The sequence below is a fragment of the Cervus canadensis genome, chromosome 3, assembly GCF_019320065.1.
Source record: "Cervus canadensis isolate Bull #8, Minnesota chromosome 3, ASM1932006v1, whole genome shotgun sequence".
Lineage (NCBI taxonomy): Eukaryota > Metazoa > Chordata > Mammalia > Artiodactyla > Cervidae > Cervus > Cervus canadensis.
Window position 1 is genome coordinate 47525120 of NC_057388.1, and position 14192 is coordinate 47539311.

Consider the following 14192-nt stretch of genomic DNA (forward strand, 5'->3'; position numbering starts at 1 on the left):
CCTGGGGAAAACTGGCTCCTTCACATTAGCCAGAACATGTCAGAGGAACATGAGCATCACACAGTCATAGTGTTGGAGGCTACTGATGGGTCCCAGCAGATGAAGATAAACAGTCGTCATCCTTAACCTTAAAATCACCTGCCACAGCAGCCAAGGTAGTTTCTGAAATGTGTCTTGATCTGAAGAGATCCAAGGTTTCACTACTTATCAATCAATCTTTCCGGGAAGGATTTTGCAAAATGGCAGTAATTGGCAAGGTTCTAGAATCACTAGGATATTTTGCTTACCAGAACTCTACTTCTCTGGTGTTGTTTTCTTTCTCTTTCTTTCTTTTTTCTTTTTTTGTAAAACAATCACCAGGACTGTATTCTAAAAAAAATGTTGTTGATCCCAAGCTTGTTTTATGATTTAGACATTCCACACATTCACTCCTAGTTAGGGATACAACATTTTATGATTTAGTATTAAACTACCAAATCCATGTATTTCAGTGATTTTTTAAAAATTAAAGGAACAAAAGGAAGAGTATGTAATAGGCTGATTGAGGAGTTAGTTGCTAAATGAAGCTATTAATTTCATTTTCCTGACATCACAAAAGTATTCATGGAATTTTTTACACAGCAAGCACACATACTATCTGTACTTGTGCTCCGTTCATCCAAGAACAAAGACTCACGGTATTTGCATAAACAGCCATTTTTATTCTTTCTTAGGTATTGGTAGTATGAATTTATTGTTTTTGACTTCCCAGCACTCCTTTTCCTCTTCTTCTGGGTATAGCAAGCTCTCTTCTTTTGAACAGCTCTTCCTTCCCTGCTCTAGCATGAGGTTTGACTGGAAGCTGTCAATCACAGAACTCCACTCTCATGGAGGACCACCTGATTGTCCTGGAAATGGGCACAGTCAGAGTTCTTCCCAAAGATTTTTTGAGCTAGAGCTGGGGTAGTTAGGAAAATAGTAATAGGGAGGTGAAAAGGAGTTCTCTCCTCTCTGATGATGAAGCTATGAGTGCATGCAACCAGAGAGGCTGATGGCCATGTATTCAGGCACACTGAGAGAGCTTGGTCAGAAGGAAACAACAATGAAGCCGTCATTTAGGAGCACAGGTTGTTTCAAGCAATTCCTGTGACTCTAAGAGCCATCCTAATATGCTTCAGTCCTGCTACCTAATGTTGGTGGCCACTGGCCACATGTGGCTCTTGATCACTGGAAACATGGTTAGTCCAAATTGAGTTGTTCTATATGTCTCAAATAACAGTGGATTTGAAGACTTGGTGTGAGGAAAAAATGCATATAAAGTATTTCATTAATGATTTTTATAATGAACATGTTAATTAAAATATATTGAATGTATATTTAAATTAGATTTTTAATTAATTTCATGTATTCCTTATTTTTTATTGTGGCTTCTGGAAAATTTTATATTACATGTGAGTCTCAAATTATGTTTCTATTGAAACAGCAACTCCTCTCTAGTGTAATCTGTATTTTTGATTTGTTTAGCTCCTTGAGGAGAGGTGTGTACCATTGGCAGCCTGTGGAGCCTTAACTGATGCTGAAATCAGTAACTAGAACACAGGCAGTGAGAGAAAGATCTAAAATGTGGAACTGGCTACATTCAGGTGCAGAGCGGGCTGGGAGGTTTTCTGCATCATGAGGCAGGAAACTCAGTAGCAAAGCTGTTAGTTAACCATTACAGGTTGTTTAGATGATGTGACAATTCTCACTAAGCTCAAATGTCACAGAAAAAAAAATTGAGATCTTGGGGGTATTGGCTACTTGCAAGCTTCAATAAGGTGCTACAAGAGGGGGAATATGTGGTCAATGCAGAGATTTCTGAAGTGGAGCAGGAATAGCAGCCTGGCACGGCTGTGTAAAGAGGCCATTCTGCCACTGAGCATGCTCTGGATTTCAAAAAATACCCACTGCACTGAAATCCAGCCATGGTGTAACCAACATGAAGAAGCCAGATCCCGTAAATGTTCACAAAACATTGTAACCCACATAAAGTGATGGCCCTTTCCCTGGTTTACAAAGGAGATTGTGAGCACCTGTGGCAGAGGGCCTTGTCCCATCCCTGCAGCCTACCACACTGAGACAGAGACCAAAGTTAGATGCACTAAGATGAGGCCCAGGAGGATGGGCAGTGCCTACTGAAGAGTCACCAGGAGATGGAAGCTGTGGAGGAGGAGTGGATCCAGATTCAAGTATCTTGACTGGTAAGATTACTGGCTTTAGTTCCTATCAGACAGTGTTCCTAATAGGCAGTCCTAGGGTTTTAAGGAGGGTCTTTTGTCACCACTGCCATTCCCAAACAAGAAAGAAAGCATACAAATAAGGAATCTAGGACTGACCACTGCCTGGGCAATTCTTTTTTCATGCTCCATCTCACCAACAACAGGAAATGCACAGCTAAGGAATTGTAGCAAAGATACTGACCTGTCCACCAAGATATTTTTTCCCTTCTTCAGGTACCCACCTTGATTCCCTTATAGGGGTTTTGTGGTTCTTTGTCTAATTATCTGTAATGACATATGGAAATGCCATGGTATCATATGGAAATAACACTGCCTGCATTCTGTCCTCCTGCTTATAAAAAGTCTTCTAGTATTAAAAAGCAAAGACATCCCTTTGCCTACAAAGGTCCATATAGTCAAAGCTATGGTTTTCCTGGTAGTCATGTACGGATGTGAAAGTTGGACCATAAAGAAGGCTGAGCACTGAAGAAGTGATGCTTTCAAATTGTGGTGCTGGAGGACTCTTGAGAGTCCCTTGGACTGCAAGGAGATCAAACCAGTCCATCCTAAAGAAATCAACCCTGACTATCATTAAGGACTGATGCTGAAGCTCCAATACTTTGGCCACCTGATGTGACAAGTCAACTCATTTGAAAAGACCCTGATGCTGGGAAATATTGAAGGCAAAAGGAGAAGGGGGATGCAGAGGATGAGATGGTTAGATAGCATCACTGATCACTGGACATGAACATGAGCAAACTCCAGTGAAAGACAGGGAAGCTTGACATGCTGCAGTCCATGGGGTTGCAAAGAATTGGACACAATTTAGTGACTAAACAACTGCAACAACATGTACATCTCCATGCCCTTTCCCACTTCTAGCTGACAAACGTGCAGAAAAATGTCAGGAAAACTTTGGGAACCATGTGTTGAAGAAGGCAAAACTGCAGCTCTCTTGGACTATTATGTAAACAAGGTATAAACTTCTATCTTGCTGAGCTTTTACATGAACTATTTGTTGTCACAGCCTAACCAAATACATCTCCCAGTAAAAAGATCCTCCCAAATGTCCATGATGACCAAAGCCACATAGAACACTAAGCAAATCGAGTCTCTCTAGTACATAGCAGACAGAGCAGCCAAACCAACTTCTCAGTAGATAATCCATTGCCATGAACTCTCCCAACAGAAGTAACCTGCTTCCTTAAACAACAGGGCAGCCATTGTGTGCTACTTCCCTGCCCTCTGCTCCTATACAATGGTCTTTCTGAATGAAAGATTTTGTTAGTCAATATTTCTTCTGTTTGTAGGTTGTATGGGTTAGGGGTTGTTAAATTTCTCATTTGGAACATGGTAGCAGGGATTACAAGGAGTCATATGAAGACTTGTTTGAGAAAAATGGACGTTAAACAGGCATCATGGACTCAGAGACGGCTGCAATAACTGGAAAGAAGTAGAAGTTGTGTTCTACTGGAATGTGTGTGGAATTAAGGTATAATCATTGCAACAAGTTACAAGAGAGAATGTTGAGAACTATTTATAATTGTAAAGGAGAGTATTTGTATATTAGACACTGTGCTGCAAGAGTTCAAGCTTAGTAGAAGCATTTGGGTCAAGACCTAAATTTCTGGGCATCATCAAGAAGCTAGACTTAAAAACCATGAAAGGAGTAATCAAAATTGAAGATAAATATTTTAATCAAACATCCTTTTTAAAGACTTGAGATTAACAAAACGGTTATTCATATAGCTGTTTTACAAAATGTCACAGCACTTGATGAGTTCAGTTCAGTTCAGTCACTCAGTCGTGTCCGACTCTTCGCGACCCCATGAATTGCAGCACACCAGGCCTCCCTGTCCATCACCAACTCCCAGAGTTTACTCAAACTCATACCCATTGAGTTGGTGATGCCATCTAGCCATCTCATCCTCTGTCGTCCCCTCCTCCTTCTGCCCCCAATCCCTCCAAGCATCAGGGTCTTTTCCAAGGAGTCAACTCTTCGCAGGAGGTGGCCAAAGTACTGGAGTTTCAGCTTCAGCATCAGCCCTTCCAATGGACACCCAGGACTGATCTCCTTTAGGATGGACTGGTTGGATCTCCTTGCAGTCCAAGAGACTCTCAAGAGTCTTCTCCACAACCACAGTTCAAAAGCATCAATTTTTCGGTGCTCAGCTTTCTTCACAGTCCAACTCTCACATCCATACATGACCACTGCAAAAACCATAGCCTTGACCAGATGGACCTTTGTTGGCAAAGTAATGTCTCTGCTTTTTAATATGCTATCTAAGTTGGTCATAACTTTCCTTCCAAGGAGGAAGCGTCTTTTAATTTCATGGCTGCAATCACCATCTGCAGTGATTTTGGAGCCCAAAAAAATAAAGTCTGACACTGTTTCCATTGTCTCCCCATCTATTTCCCATGAGGGGATGGGACCAGATGCCATGATCTTAGTTTTCTGAATGTTAAGCTTTAAGCCAACTTTTTCACTCTCCTCTTTCACTTTCACCAAGAGGCTTTTTAATTCCTCTTCACTCTCTGCCATAAGGGTGGTGTCATCTGCATATCTGAGGTTATTGGTACTTCTCCCAGCAATCTTGATTCCAGCTTGTGCTTCATCCAGCCCAGTGTTTCTCATGATGTACTCTGCATATAAGTTAAATAAGCAGGGTGACAATATACAGCTTTGATGTACTCCTTTTCCTATTTGGAACCAGTCCATTGTTCCATGTCCAGTTCTAACTGTTGCTTCCTGACCTGCATACACATTTCTCAAGAGGCAGGTCAGGTGGTCTGGTATTCCCATCTCTCGCAGAAGCGCGCCAGCTGCTATGGACCACGCAAAAGCGTGGTCGTGAGGAGCTACCCCTCGCCCAAGGCCAGGGGTAGCGACCGAGAGCGTCAGGCTGCGACAGCGCAGGAGTGGCGGCCAAGAGGAGCTACCACATGCCCGAGGGCAGGGGCGGTGGTCGAGAGGAGCAACCCCACTTCCAAGGAGGGGCTGCTGCTGGGCACAGGAGGGCCGAGAGGAGCTACACCACGTTCAAGGTCAGGAGGGGCGGCCGTGAGAAGACACCCCTCGTCCAAGGTAAGGAGCAGCGGCTGCACTTTGCTGGAGCAGCCGTGAAGAGATACCCCACGTCCAAGGTAAGAGAAACCCAGGTAAGACGGTGGGTGTTGCCAGAGGGCATCAGAGGGCAGACACACTAAAACCATAATCACAGAAAACTAGCCAATCTGATCACAGGACCACAGTCGTGTCTAACTCAATGAAACTAAGCCATGCCGTGTGGGGCCACCCAAGACGGTCAGGTCATGGTGGAGATGTCTGACAGAATGTGGTCCACTGGAGGAGGGAATGACAAACCACCCCAGTATTCTTGAGAACCCCATGAACAGTATGAGAAGGCAAAATGATAGGATACTGAAAGAGGAACTCCCCAGGTCCGTAGGTGCCCAATATGCTAATAGAGATCAATGGAGAAATAACTCCAGAAAGAATGAAGGGATGGAGCCAAGGCAAAAACAATATCCAGTTGTGGATGTGACTGGTGATAGAAGCAAGGTCCAATGCTGTAAAGAGCAATATTGCATAGGAACCTGGAATGTTAGGTCCATGAATCAAGGCAAATTGGAAGTGGTCAAACAGGAGATGGCAAGAGTGAATGTCAACATTCTAGGAATCAGCAAACTAAAATGGACTGGAATGGGTGAATTTAACTCAGATGACCATTATATCTACTACTGTGGGCAGGAATCCCTTAGAAGAAATGGAGTAGCCATCCTGGTCAACAAAAGAGTGCGAAATGCAGTACTTGGATGCAATCTCAAAGATGACAGAATGATCTCTGTTTGTTTCCAAGACAAACCATTCAATATCACAGTAATCCAAGCCTATGCCCCAACCAGTAATGCTGAAGAAGCTGAAGTTGAACGGTTCTATGAAGACCTACAAGCCCTTTTAGAACTAACACCCAAAAAAGATGTACTTGATGAGTTAGTACCAAGTAAAATGAAAGGAGCTGCAGTGCTCCTCTCAAATAAGCATCTTCAAGTTATCAATATATTTGGTGAATAAGAGTGAGGAAAATGACATTTTCGTTAAATTATTGAGGGATCATTAGAGGCATCAACCTCTATTTGTATGATAACACTGTCTTTTGCTTGGATATTATATTGAATTTTTTTGAAAAGAAAAATGCATGTTGTTTTCATTTAAAAAATTGTTTTAGCAGAATTATCATCACAGAGAGTAAAACAAAACATCCACCTGGTGAAAAATTATTGGACCAAAGACTTACAAATTATATTTTGAACTTAAGTTTCAACAAAAATGAGTCTTTCCTACTCTTGACATAAAGCCAGCACCTACCCCTGATTGGTATTTCAGGATCAAAGGCAGTCTCTGAAAATCTAATTCTACTTTTCTCAAGTTCTTAAGGTCTTGAATACAATTATCGAGACTACTAAACCAAGAAAATCCTCTTTTTGAGAGTAGCAGACTAAATTAAAAGGATATACTTTTGTGGTCAGCCATCTCCAAGACTCTTTACTGAATGAATGTTAAGTTAGCAATAGAACAAAGAAGCAAATGAGGAGCTGTAAAATCAGTGTCAGACACTCCAATTGTTTTCCCATTGTCCATTTCCCACCATCTCCCCCTGAACTTGAATGACCCAGATTCTCTTACAGAATGTAATTTCTGTTTGGTCGTCCTGGATGCGATATGGTAGAGAAGAAGGTAAACTGATTAATCATTCTGATTCTACCCCATACCTACTTTGAGCAGCTTAAGTAAACCTCCCTGAACCCATTTATCCCTTTCTAATATAGAGACAACAATTTTTGCCCTGAATTCCTCATAAAGTTGTTGGGAATAACATGAAATTTACTTATAAACTATAGGTTATTTTACAAATGTGAAATATATTTATTATATAAAGAAACTTTTAGAGATATTTTACTACTGGACATAATAACCAAAAGGCACATAAAAATAGGAAGCAGTATCACATGAAATAAAAGACATGAACCCTATTTCTGGCAGTTTGACAGATTAGATATCCTGCACAGGCATCCCAACTCAAATAACTAAAATTCTTCATAAACTATAAATAAGAAACATCCTTTAAATGCATCTCTGAACTGAGACAAAAAGAAAAATGTCGAAGACAGAAATGAATTGAAAGTGGCAATGATAGAGGGAAGCAGGAACATAAATGCAAAAATTCTTAAAAGATTATCATATCAAATCTAGCAATATATATAGAGAGGTAGATAGATATGACATATATATTGTATATTTTGATATATATATATCCCCTGGAGGAGGAAATTGCAACCCACTCCAACAGTCTTGCCTGAAAATTCCATGGACAGAGGGGTCTGGCAGGCTACAGTCCAAAGGGTGGCAAAGAGTCAGACATGACTGAGCAACTGAGAGAGAGAGAAAGAGAGATGTATATCACAGATAATATATAATGGTTAATTGCTATTTATTCTATGAATATAAAGTAAGTTTAACATTCAAAAATCTTCCAGTTCTAGTCAATATGGAGGAAGTGCACTGCAGCTTATCTCTCCTACTGATTACAAGTAAAAACTGAAAAATATGCAAAAAGAAACTATTTAGGACTTAGAATATTAAATAGCAGTTGGGGTATTAAGAAGAAAAGTCAAAACTTGAAAAATGACAAGTGTAGTAGTAGTGAGTTTCTGAGATTTTTTTTTTTTTACACACATATCCATTTTCTGGGTTTTTTTCCTCCCTCCTTTAGCTTTTGTCTTTGGTCCAAGGGTGGATTGAATTAGAAAACTACAAAATTGGCACAATCAGCAAAAAATTCAGGGAGAAGCTCATCTTTTTGGCCATAGAGGGAGAACAAAAAACTGCTGCAAGTTATAAAGTGAGGAAAGAGTCCACTCTCTCTGTCTCTCCTTCACCTCCCCCCCAGCCCTGTATATAATCATATAGAAATTTAAACTGTCATAGATTGAAAGTCTTACAGTGATTGATTTTGAGGCCCACATCTCAGTGAGAATGATTGCATTGGAAAAAAAGTGGAAAATGCAGTTTCTGTTCACTTCAGCTTCTCTTTCTGGTTTTATTGTATGAAGAATTAACTTTTAGAACATTCATATAGAAATTTATTTATACAGAAACTGTTTAGATTGGCTGATGCTGTAGAAGTGGGACCTTACTGTACTCTGATAAGGGCAGATCTGTGTAGACTTGAGCTTTGGGAGCATGATTTAGTCTCTGAAATAAAAATGACATTAGTAGAACTGATGGGAAGAAAAGTTTGAAATAACTGAATACAGCAAAATAGAAGGTGGGGGTATAGAGTAAAATTCCAAATATTTTGCTCACATCAGCCCTCCTTCAAATTCTTCCTTAGTCAAGGACATAGCAGAAAACAGAGTTTACTTCCAGATAGTTCAAATGAAGAGACTTTAAGGAAAGTGCTCCTTAGAGAAGTGTGAGCAAGATGACAGGAACAAATATGACTGAGTGAAAATATATATGGTTGTGTATTTACAGTGGGTCAGTTGGTAAAGAATCTGCCTGTAATGCAGGAGACCTGGATTCGATCCTTGGGTTGGAAAGATCCCCTGGAAAAGGGAATGGCAACTCACTTCAGTATTCTTGCCTGGAAAATTTCATGGACAGAGGATCCTGGAGGCTACAATCCACAGTGTTGCAAGAGTCGGACACAACTGAGCAACTAACACTTCCACTGTGATTGAGTGAAGCACCCAGAGCTGCACCCCCCACCCCATGCACCCAGAAAATAGGGAGGAAAGAGTGTTGCCTGAGACCCATGAGACCTGGGACCATGGTGAGGGGCTGCCTGCCACGGGGAGCTGCAGTCACGGGAGCTCCTGCCACAGTCTCAGGGTCAAAGCAGGAAGGATTAAGGAATGAAACACCCCATTCACTTCTCCCCCCATCCCTCTTATGCTGGTGCTGCCCACTGGCTGAACCCAATCTGAAAGCAGAGAGCAAGAAGAAGGCAGAGATTGGAGTGGAGTAGGGGTGGCAAACAGAAAAATGCAGGGATGCACCTGATCACATCACCCCGGCTCTTTTATGACCTATAAATTGCCTCTTTCGTTGGGGTTGTCTTTTGTGCATTACTCATCTCTCCTTCAGTCCTATAGAATTTAGAGTTGGGATGTAAGGGCTTGGGAACATCTGCCTCCAGTTCTAGGACAGAGATAAAGGGAACAAGATGTGATAAAGGGAACAAGATAAAGGGAACAAGAAACACAGGTTTCTGCTATGTATCAGTCTTTTCTTGTCCTGAAATATCAGTAAAGGAGAAAACAGGAAGAAATTTTAGCTTGATTCTCCCCATCTCTGCTTCTGCATTGCATATATACCCCAGAGGAAGCACATTAGCCCTCTCCTTCATCCTCATTCTCTGTCTCTCTTTCTGTCACAAAAACACCAGAGGTCAGCATGTGTCCTTTAAAGAAGTGACGGTAACTATAGCCATGAAATTAAAAGATGCTTGCTCCTTGGAAGAAAATCTATGACAAATCTAGACAGCATATTAGAGAGGAAAGACATCACTTTGCTGAAAAAAGTCCATATAGTCAAGGCTATCGTTTTTTCAGTAGTCTTGTACAGATGTGAGAGTTGGACCATAAAGAAGGTTGAGCACTGAAGAATTGATGCTTTCAAATTGTGCTGAAGAAGACTTGAGAGTCCTGTGGACTGCAAGGAGATCAAACCAGATCAATCCTAAAGGCAATCAACCCTGAATACTCATTGGAAGGACAGATGCTGAAGCTGAAGCTCCTATACTTTGGTCACCTGATATGAAGAGCCAACTCATTGGAAAAGACCCTGATGCTGAGAAAGATTGAGGGCAGGAGAAGTGGGTGACCAAGGATGAGATGGTTGGATGACATCACCAACTCAATGGATATGACTTTGAGCACATTGTGGGAGACAGTGAAGGACAGGGGAGCCTAGCATGCTGCTGTCCATGATGTCTTGAAGAGTCAGGTACAACTTTGTGACTGAAAGACAACTAACAAATGAAATGCATACCACAGGTTTACATACAAAGTACTTTTTAATGATACCAAAAAACCGTAAGAAGAGAATTTCATTTTCTTTTTTCTTTTCTACCTGGTAATGAATGATTGTAAAGATGATATAAATATTTGCAGACTATGGGATCAATTATTTGGAATAGCTACAAGCCTTTCACCTTAGTGTTCTGGCAAGTGTTAGAATTCAGCATCTAGACTCAGTTTTCCTTTTTATTTCCAGTAAAACAGATCCACACCTTTAGGCAGAAGACATTGGGGAGAAGGACACATCATTGTTTCTGCAAACATTTCTTGAGAAGTTAGCATGTGCCAGGCCTGTGCTATGTAGTATTTTATTTGCAGGCTTAGAACTGTGCACACAGCTAGGAAGTTGCAGAGTGCAGTTACCAACTCAAACACTCTGTGTTCCTTGATTTCTCTACCATTCTATATCCATCAGAAAGTAGTAATCAAAACAAGCTGGCCATTTTTTAAATAAAGCAGGACTTTTAAAGAGAGACCAGAAATTGAAATTTGTGTGTAGGGCTCTGATTTTTCTTATGGCTGATGTTTTTGGAGGGAAAAATCACAATATATCAATTTGGACAGTAAAACTGTTCTGCACAACTTTCTGCTTGTTGATTTCAATGGAAAGATTTATAGCACTTTTTTTTTGCACTATCTATATTTGAGTCTGTATCTCAATCCTCCCAGATAAGATTGCAATTCCAAATTGTACAAACACAGTTCCATAGTTGTCAGAAGCTTTTCTGAGCCTTCACAGTTTGATGCCACAAATTGCCAGACAGCCTGCTTCTAGAGTTTAAATAGATCACCTCCCTTTGAACTCTTATCACATTCAGTGAGGCTATAGCTATATAGCACAAAAATAATCTTGACGGGACTAAAATACTATCAGCCTCCATCATCTATCCTACATTCTGCTAATAATCTAGGTAGACTATATGGATTTCAATATATGGATTGATAGCCTAAGGTAAGTAATATATCTGGATACTTTAAAGCTGGGGTCAACAAACTATGGCCCATGGGCCAGTTCTGGCCCACCACTTGCTTTTATAAATATAATTTTTTTAGAACACAGTCACACCCACTCATTTATATCTTGTCCATGGCTGCTTTCACATTATAACAGCAGAGTTAAATATAATAAGCCCCCTTCATATGAACCTTTAAGTTACAAACTTTCAAAGATGCAAATGTGCATCCACGTGCCCGGTCACGTAAGTTAGTTCATGTGTCTGGCCTACAGTGTCACGTGTGAGCATCGTCTACACGTGGTCAAGATTTTGTGGACTTGACAATACTATGTAGCATCTTTAAAGTGCAGTATTCTAGAAGCAAGCATAAAAGCAGCAGTGATGTAGCTGCCAAGCAGTGATGTAGTGTACTGCTAAGAAGCCCCAAGTGATAACAATGGAAACAAAAGTGAAAATAATTGAGAGAGTGGAGTGGGGTCAAAAGATGGAATCAGGGGCACAGAGAAAGGATGAAGAGAGACAAGAGGAAAAAGTAACTGAAGAATCAAAAAGATTCACAATGCAGGAAATGGCCAGAGATTTTCTTTATTTGAGGAGGCTCTGTTGTTTTTGAGGAATAGGACCCAAACGTAGAAAGGTACATGAAGTTTGCAGCAGCCAGAATGCATTGCATTCAGAATGCAATCCAATGCCACCATGTCACCCATGATGAGAAAAAAAGAGCTGCTACCCAGATATCACTGGATCATTTTTTCTGGAGGGCAGATAGAATTGAATCCAGCAAGAAACCAGAACCTGTGCCATCCTAAGTTGTGAATAAAATTGCAACTTGCCCCACGTCTCCTATTGCTGACAATCCTTCAATTCTACCTCCTCCAGTCATTAACTCTTCTTGCCTGTTCACTTGATGCCAGCCCCTGTACGCCAACTGTTGTACTGTACTACTGTACTTTTCAAGGTACTGTACTATAAGACAAAAAATATTTTATTTTTTTGTGTTTGTTTTTTATGTATTATTTGTGTGAAAAGTATTGTAAACCCGTTACAGTATATAGCAGATTGTGTTATTCAGATATCTTGGCTAACTTTATTAAACTTTACTAGAGTTATGAACAAATTGGACTTATGAACATGCTCTCAGAACAGAACTGTATATAGGGGACTCACTATAGTTAAGACAGAGACTGCAGAGGCAACACCCAAAATATTCACCATTTTACTTTTTAAAAAACAGTTTCCCAGTGCTGCTTTACCTGAAAGTTCTCCAGGTAAGTTGGGTTTGGTTTGATTTTGCTCTTTCTCAATAATAGGATCAGGAAGTAAAAAAGTTCCCTCATTATTCCCTTTATTTTCTTTGGCGCATTTAACCACTCTGAGCTAGTTATTACATCTCAACAAACCAGAATCAGTAATGTTAGCCGTAAACCTGCCCACTTTATAAAGTATATGTAAAGGGTCATGTAGTAATAATAGGATATGTGCAATTCCTGTTAAGCAGAGTGTGAGGTGGTTCAAAAGGAGCTGGAATAATTTTCCATCTCATGAATTTCAGCCATGCTTTGGATGAGGTGGGCCACGATGAGTCATAGGCAAGGTTTTGGAATCACACCTGGGTTCAAGCCCTGGCTTTACCAGTTAGGAGCTGTGTCTCTCCCCTGCCTGTGTCAGTTTCCTCCTCTGTTACATGTAGTGTCCATATCACTGGGCTATTAAGAGGATTAAATTGGATTGAAATGACTATGCTTCATGTAGTGGTGGCGCATAGTAAATTCACACATACTGCCATTGGTGACTTAAGAAAGGAATTAAAAAGACAAAGTCAGGAATGAATGAAGAAAAAAAAAAAGAAAGCCACCAAAAGAATGAGGGCATTTTTCTGTATTTTTTGCCTTAACACTCCAATTTCTAGAGTTAAGAAATAGTTCTCTCTTTAGAGACAAGAGCAAATGCTTCGAATGTAAGATGTCTTCATAAATCAAATTATCCAGAAACTTAAGGGTTTGCTTGTTAAGTTGAACAAACAGAATTTGTGAAACCTACAGATGTTGTGCTCACTCTCGGGGCTCATTTCAAACCACACAAATCTTGAATGAGATGCGAATTCCTCCTCAGTGCATGTGTACACATAAGCAATAGCTGATTTTATAAGCTTGAGAAGCATATTTGCTTTCAGCAAGAAATAAGCTCTTACTTGGAAAACTGGCCTAAAATCCTCTTACTGCAGTGGATTCATTTTCATTTATTTCCCAACAGGTAATGGAATTTACTTGGAGTATTGAGAGATAGTGCTTCACTGAGGCTGGGTATTGTCTCATTTACATGCAAATATTTTTATCTTCATCTTAGATAGTAATATAATCGTGCTCTATAAGGCTTGCTCTGCACCCAGAATTTAATTAATGATGTGTCTGCACAGTCAAGATAGAAAGTTGAAATGAGAAAAGTTTGGCATCACATAACTTCAAAGTCCTTGTCTAGTTTTGTAATTTCACTCATTTATTCATTCATTGATTTGACAATGTGTTAGACACTCGTATGTATAAATACATAAATGGAAACTCATAACCTTGCCTCCAAGGAAGTTATAATCTAATAGGGATACAGAGGCAAACAGAAAGAAACTTTCTAGTTGTAATAAACTAAGGACTAAGTACACTGGAAACATATGAATCCAAAGGGAAAAAAGATACCTTGCACAAAGGCAGTGGCTGACTGAGCCTTGAAAAATGGGCAGACAAATGCGTAGGGCATGCCAGGCAAGAAACAGCGTGTCCCAAATGTTAGTGGAAATGTAAAGTGACTCATTACTCTCAGAAGGTAAAGTGTTAAGCGGAGAAAGGGGCTGAAGGTATGAGACAGGTATGAGTAGAGGTTGGATGGGGTCCTAATCATAATATCAGATATGCAGATGACA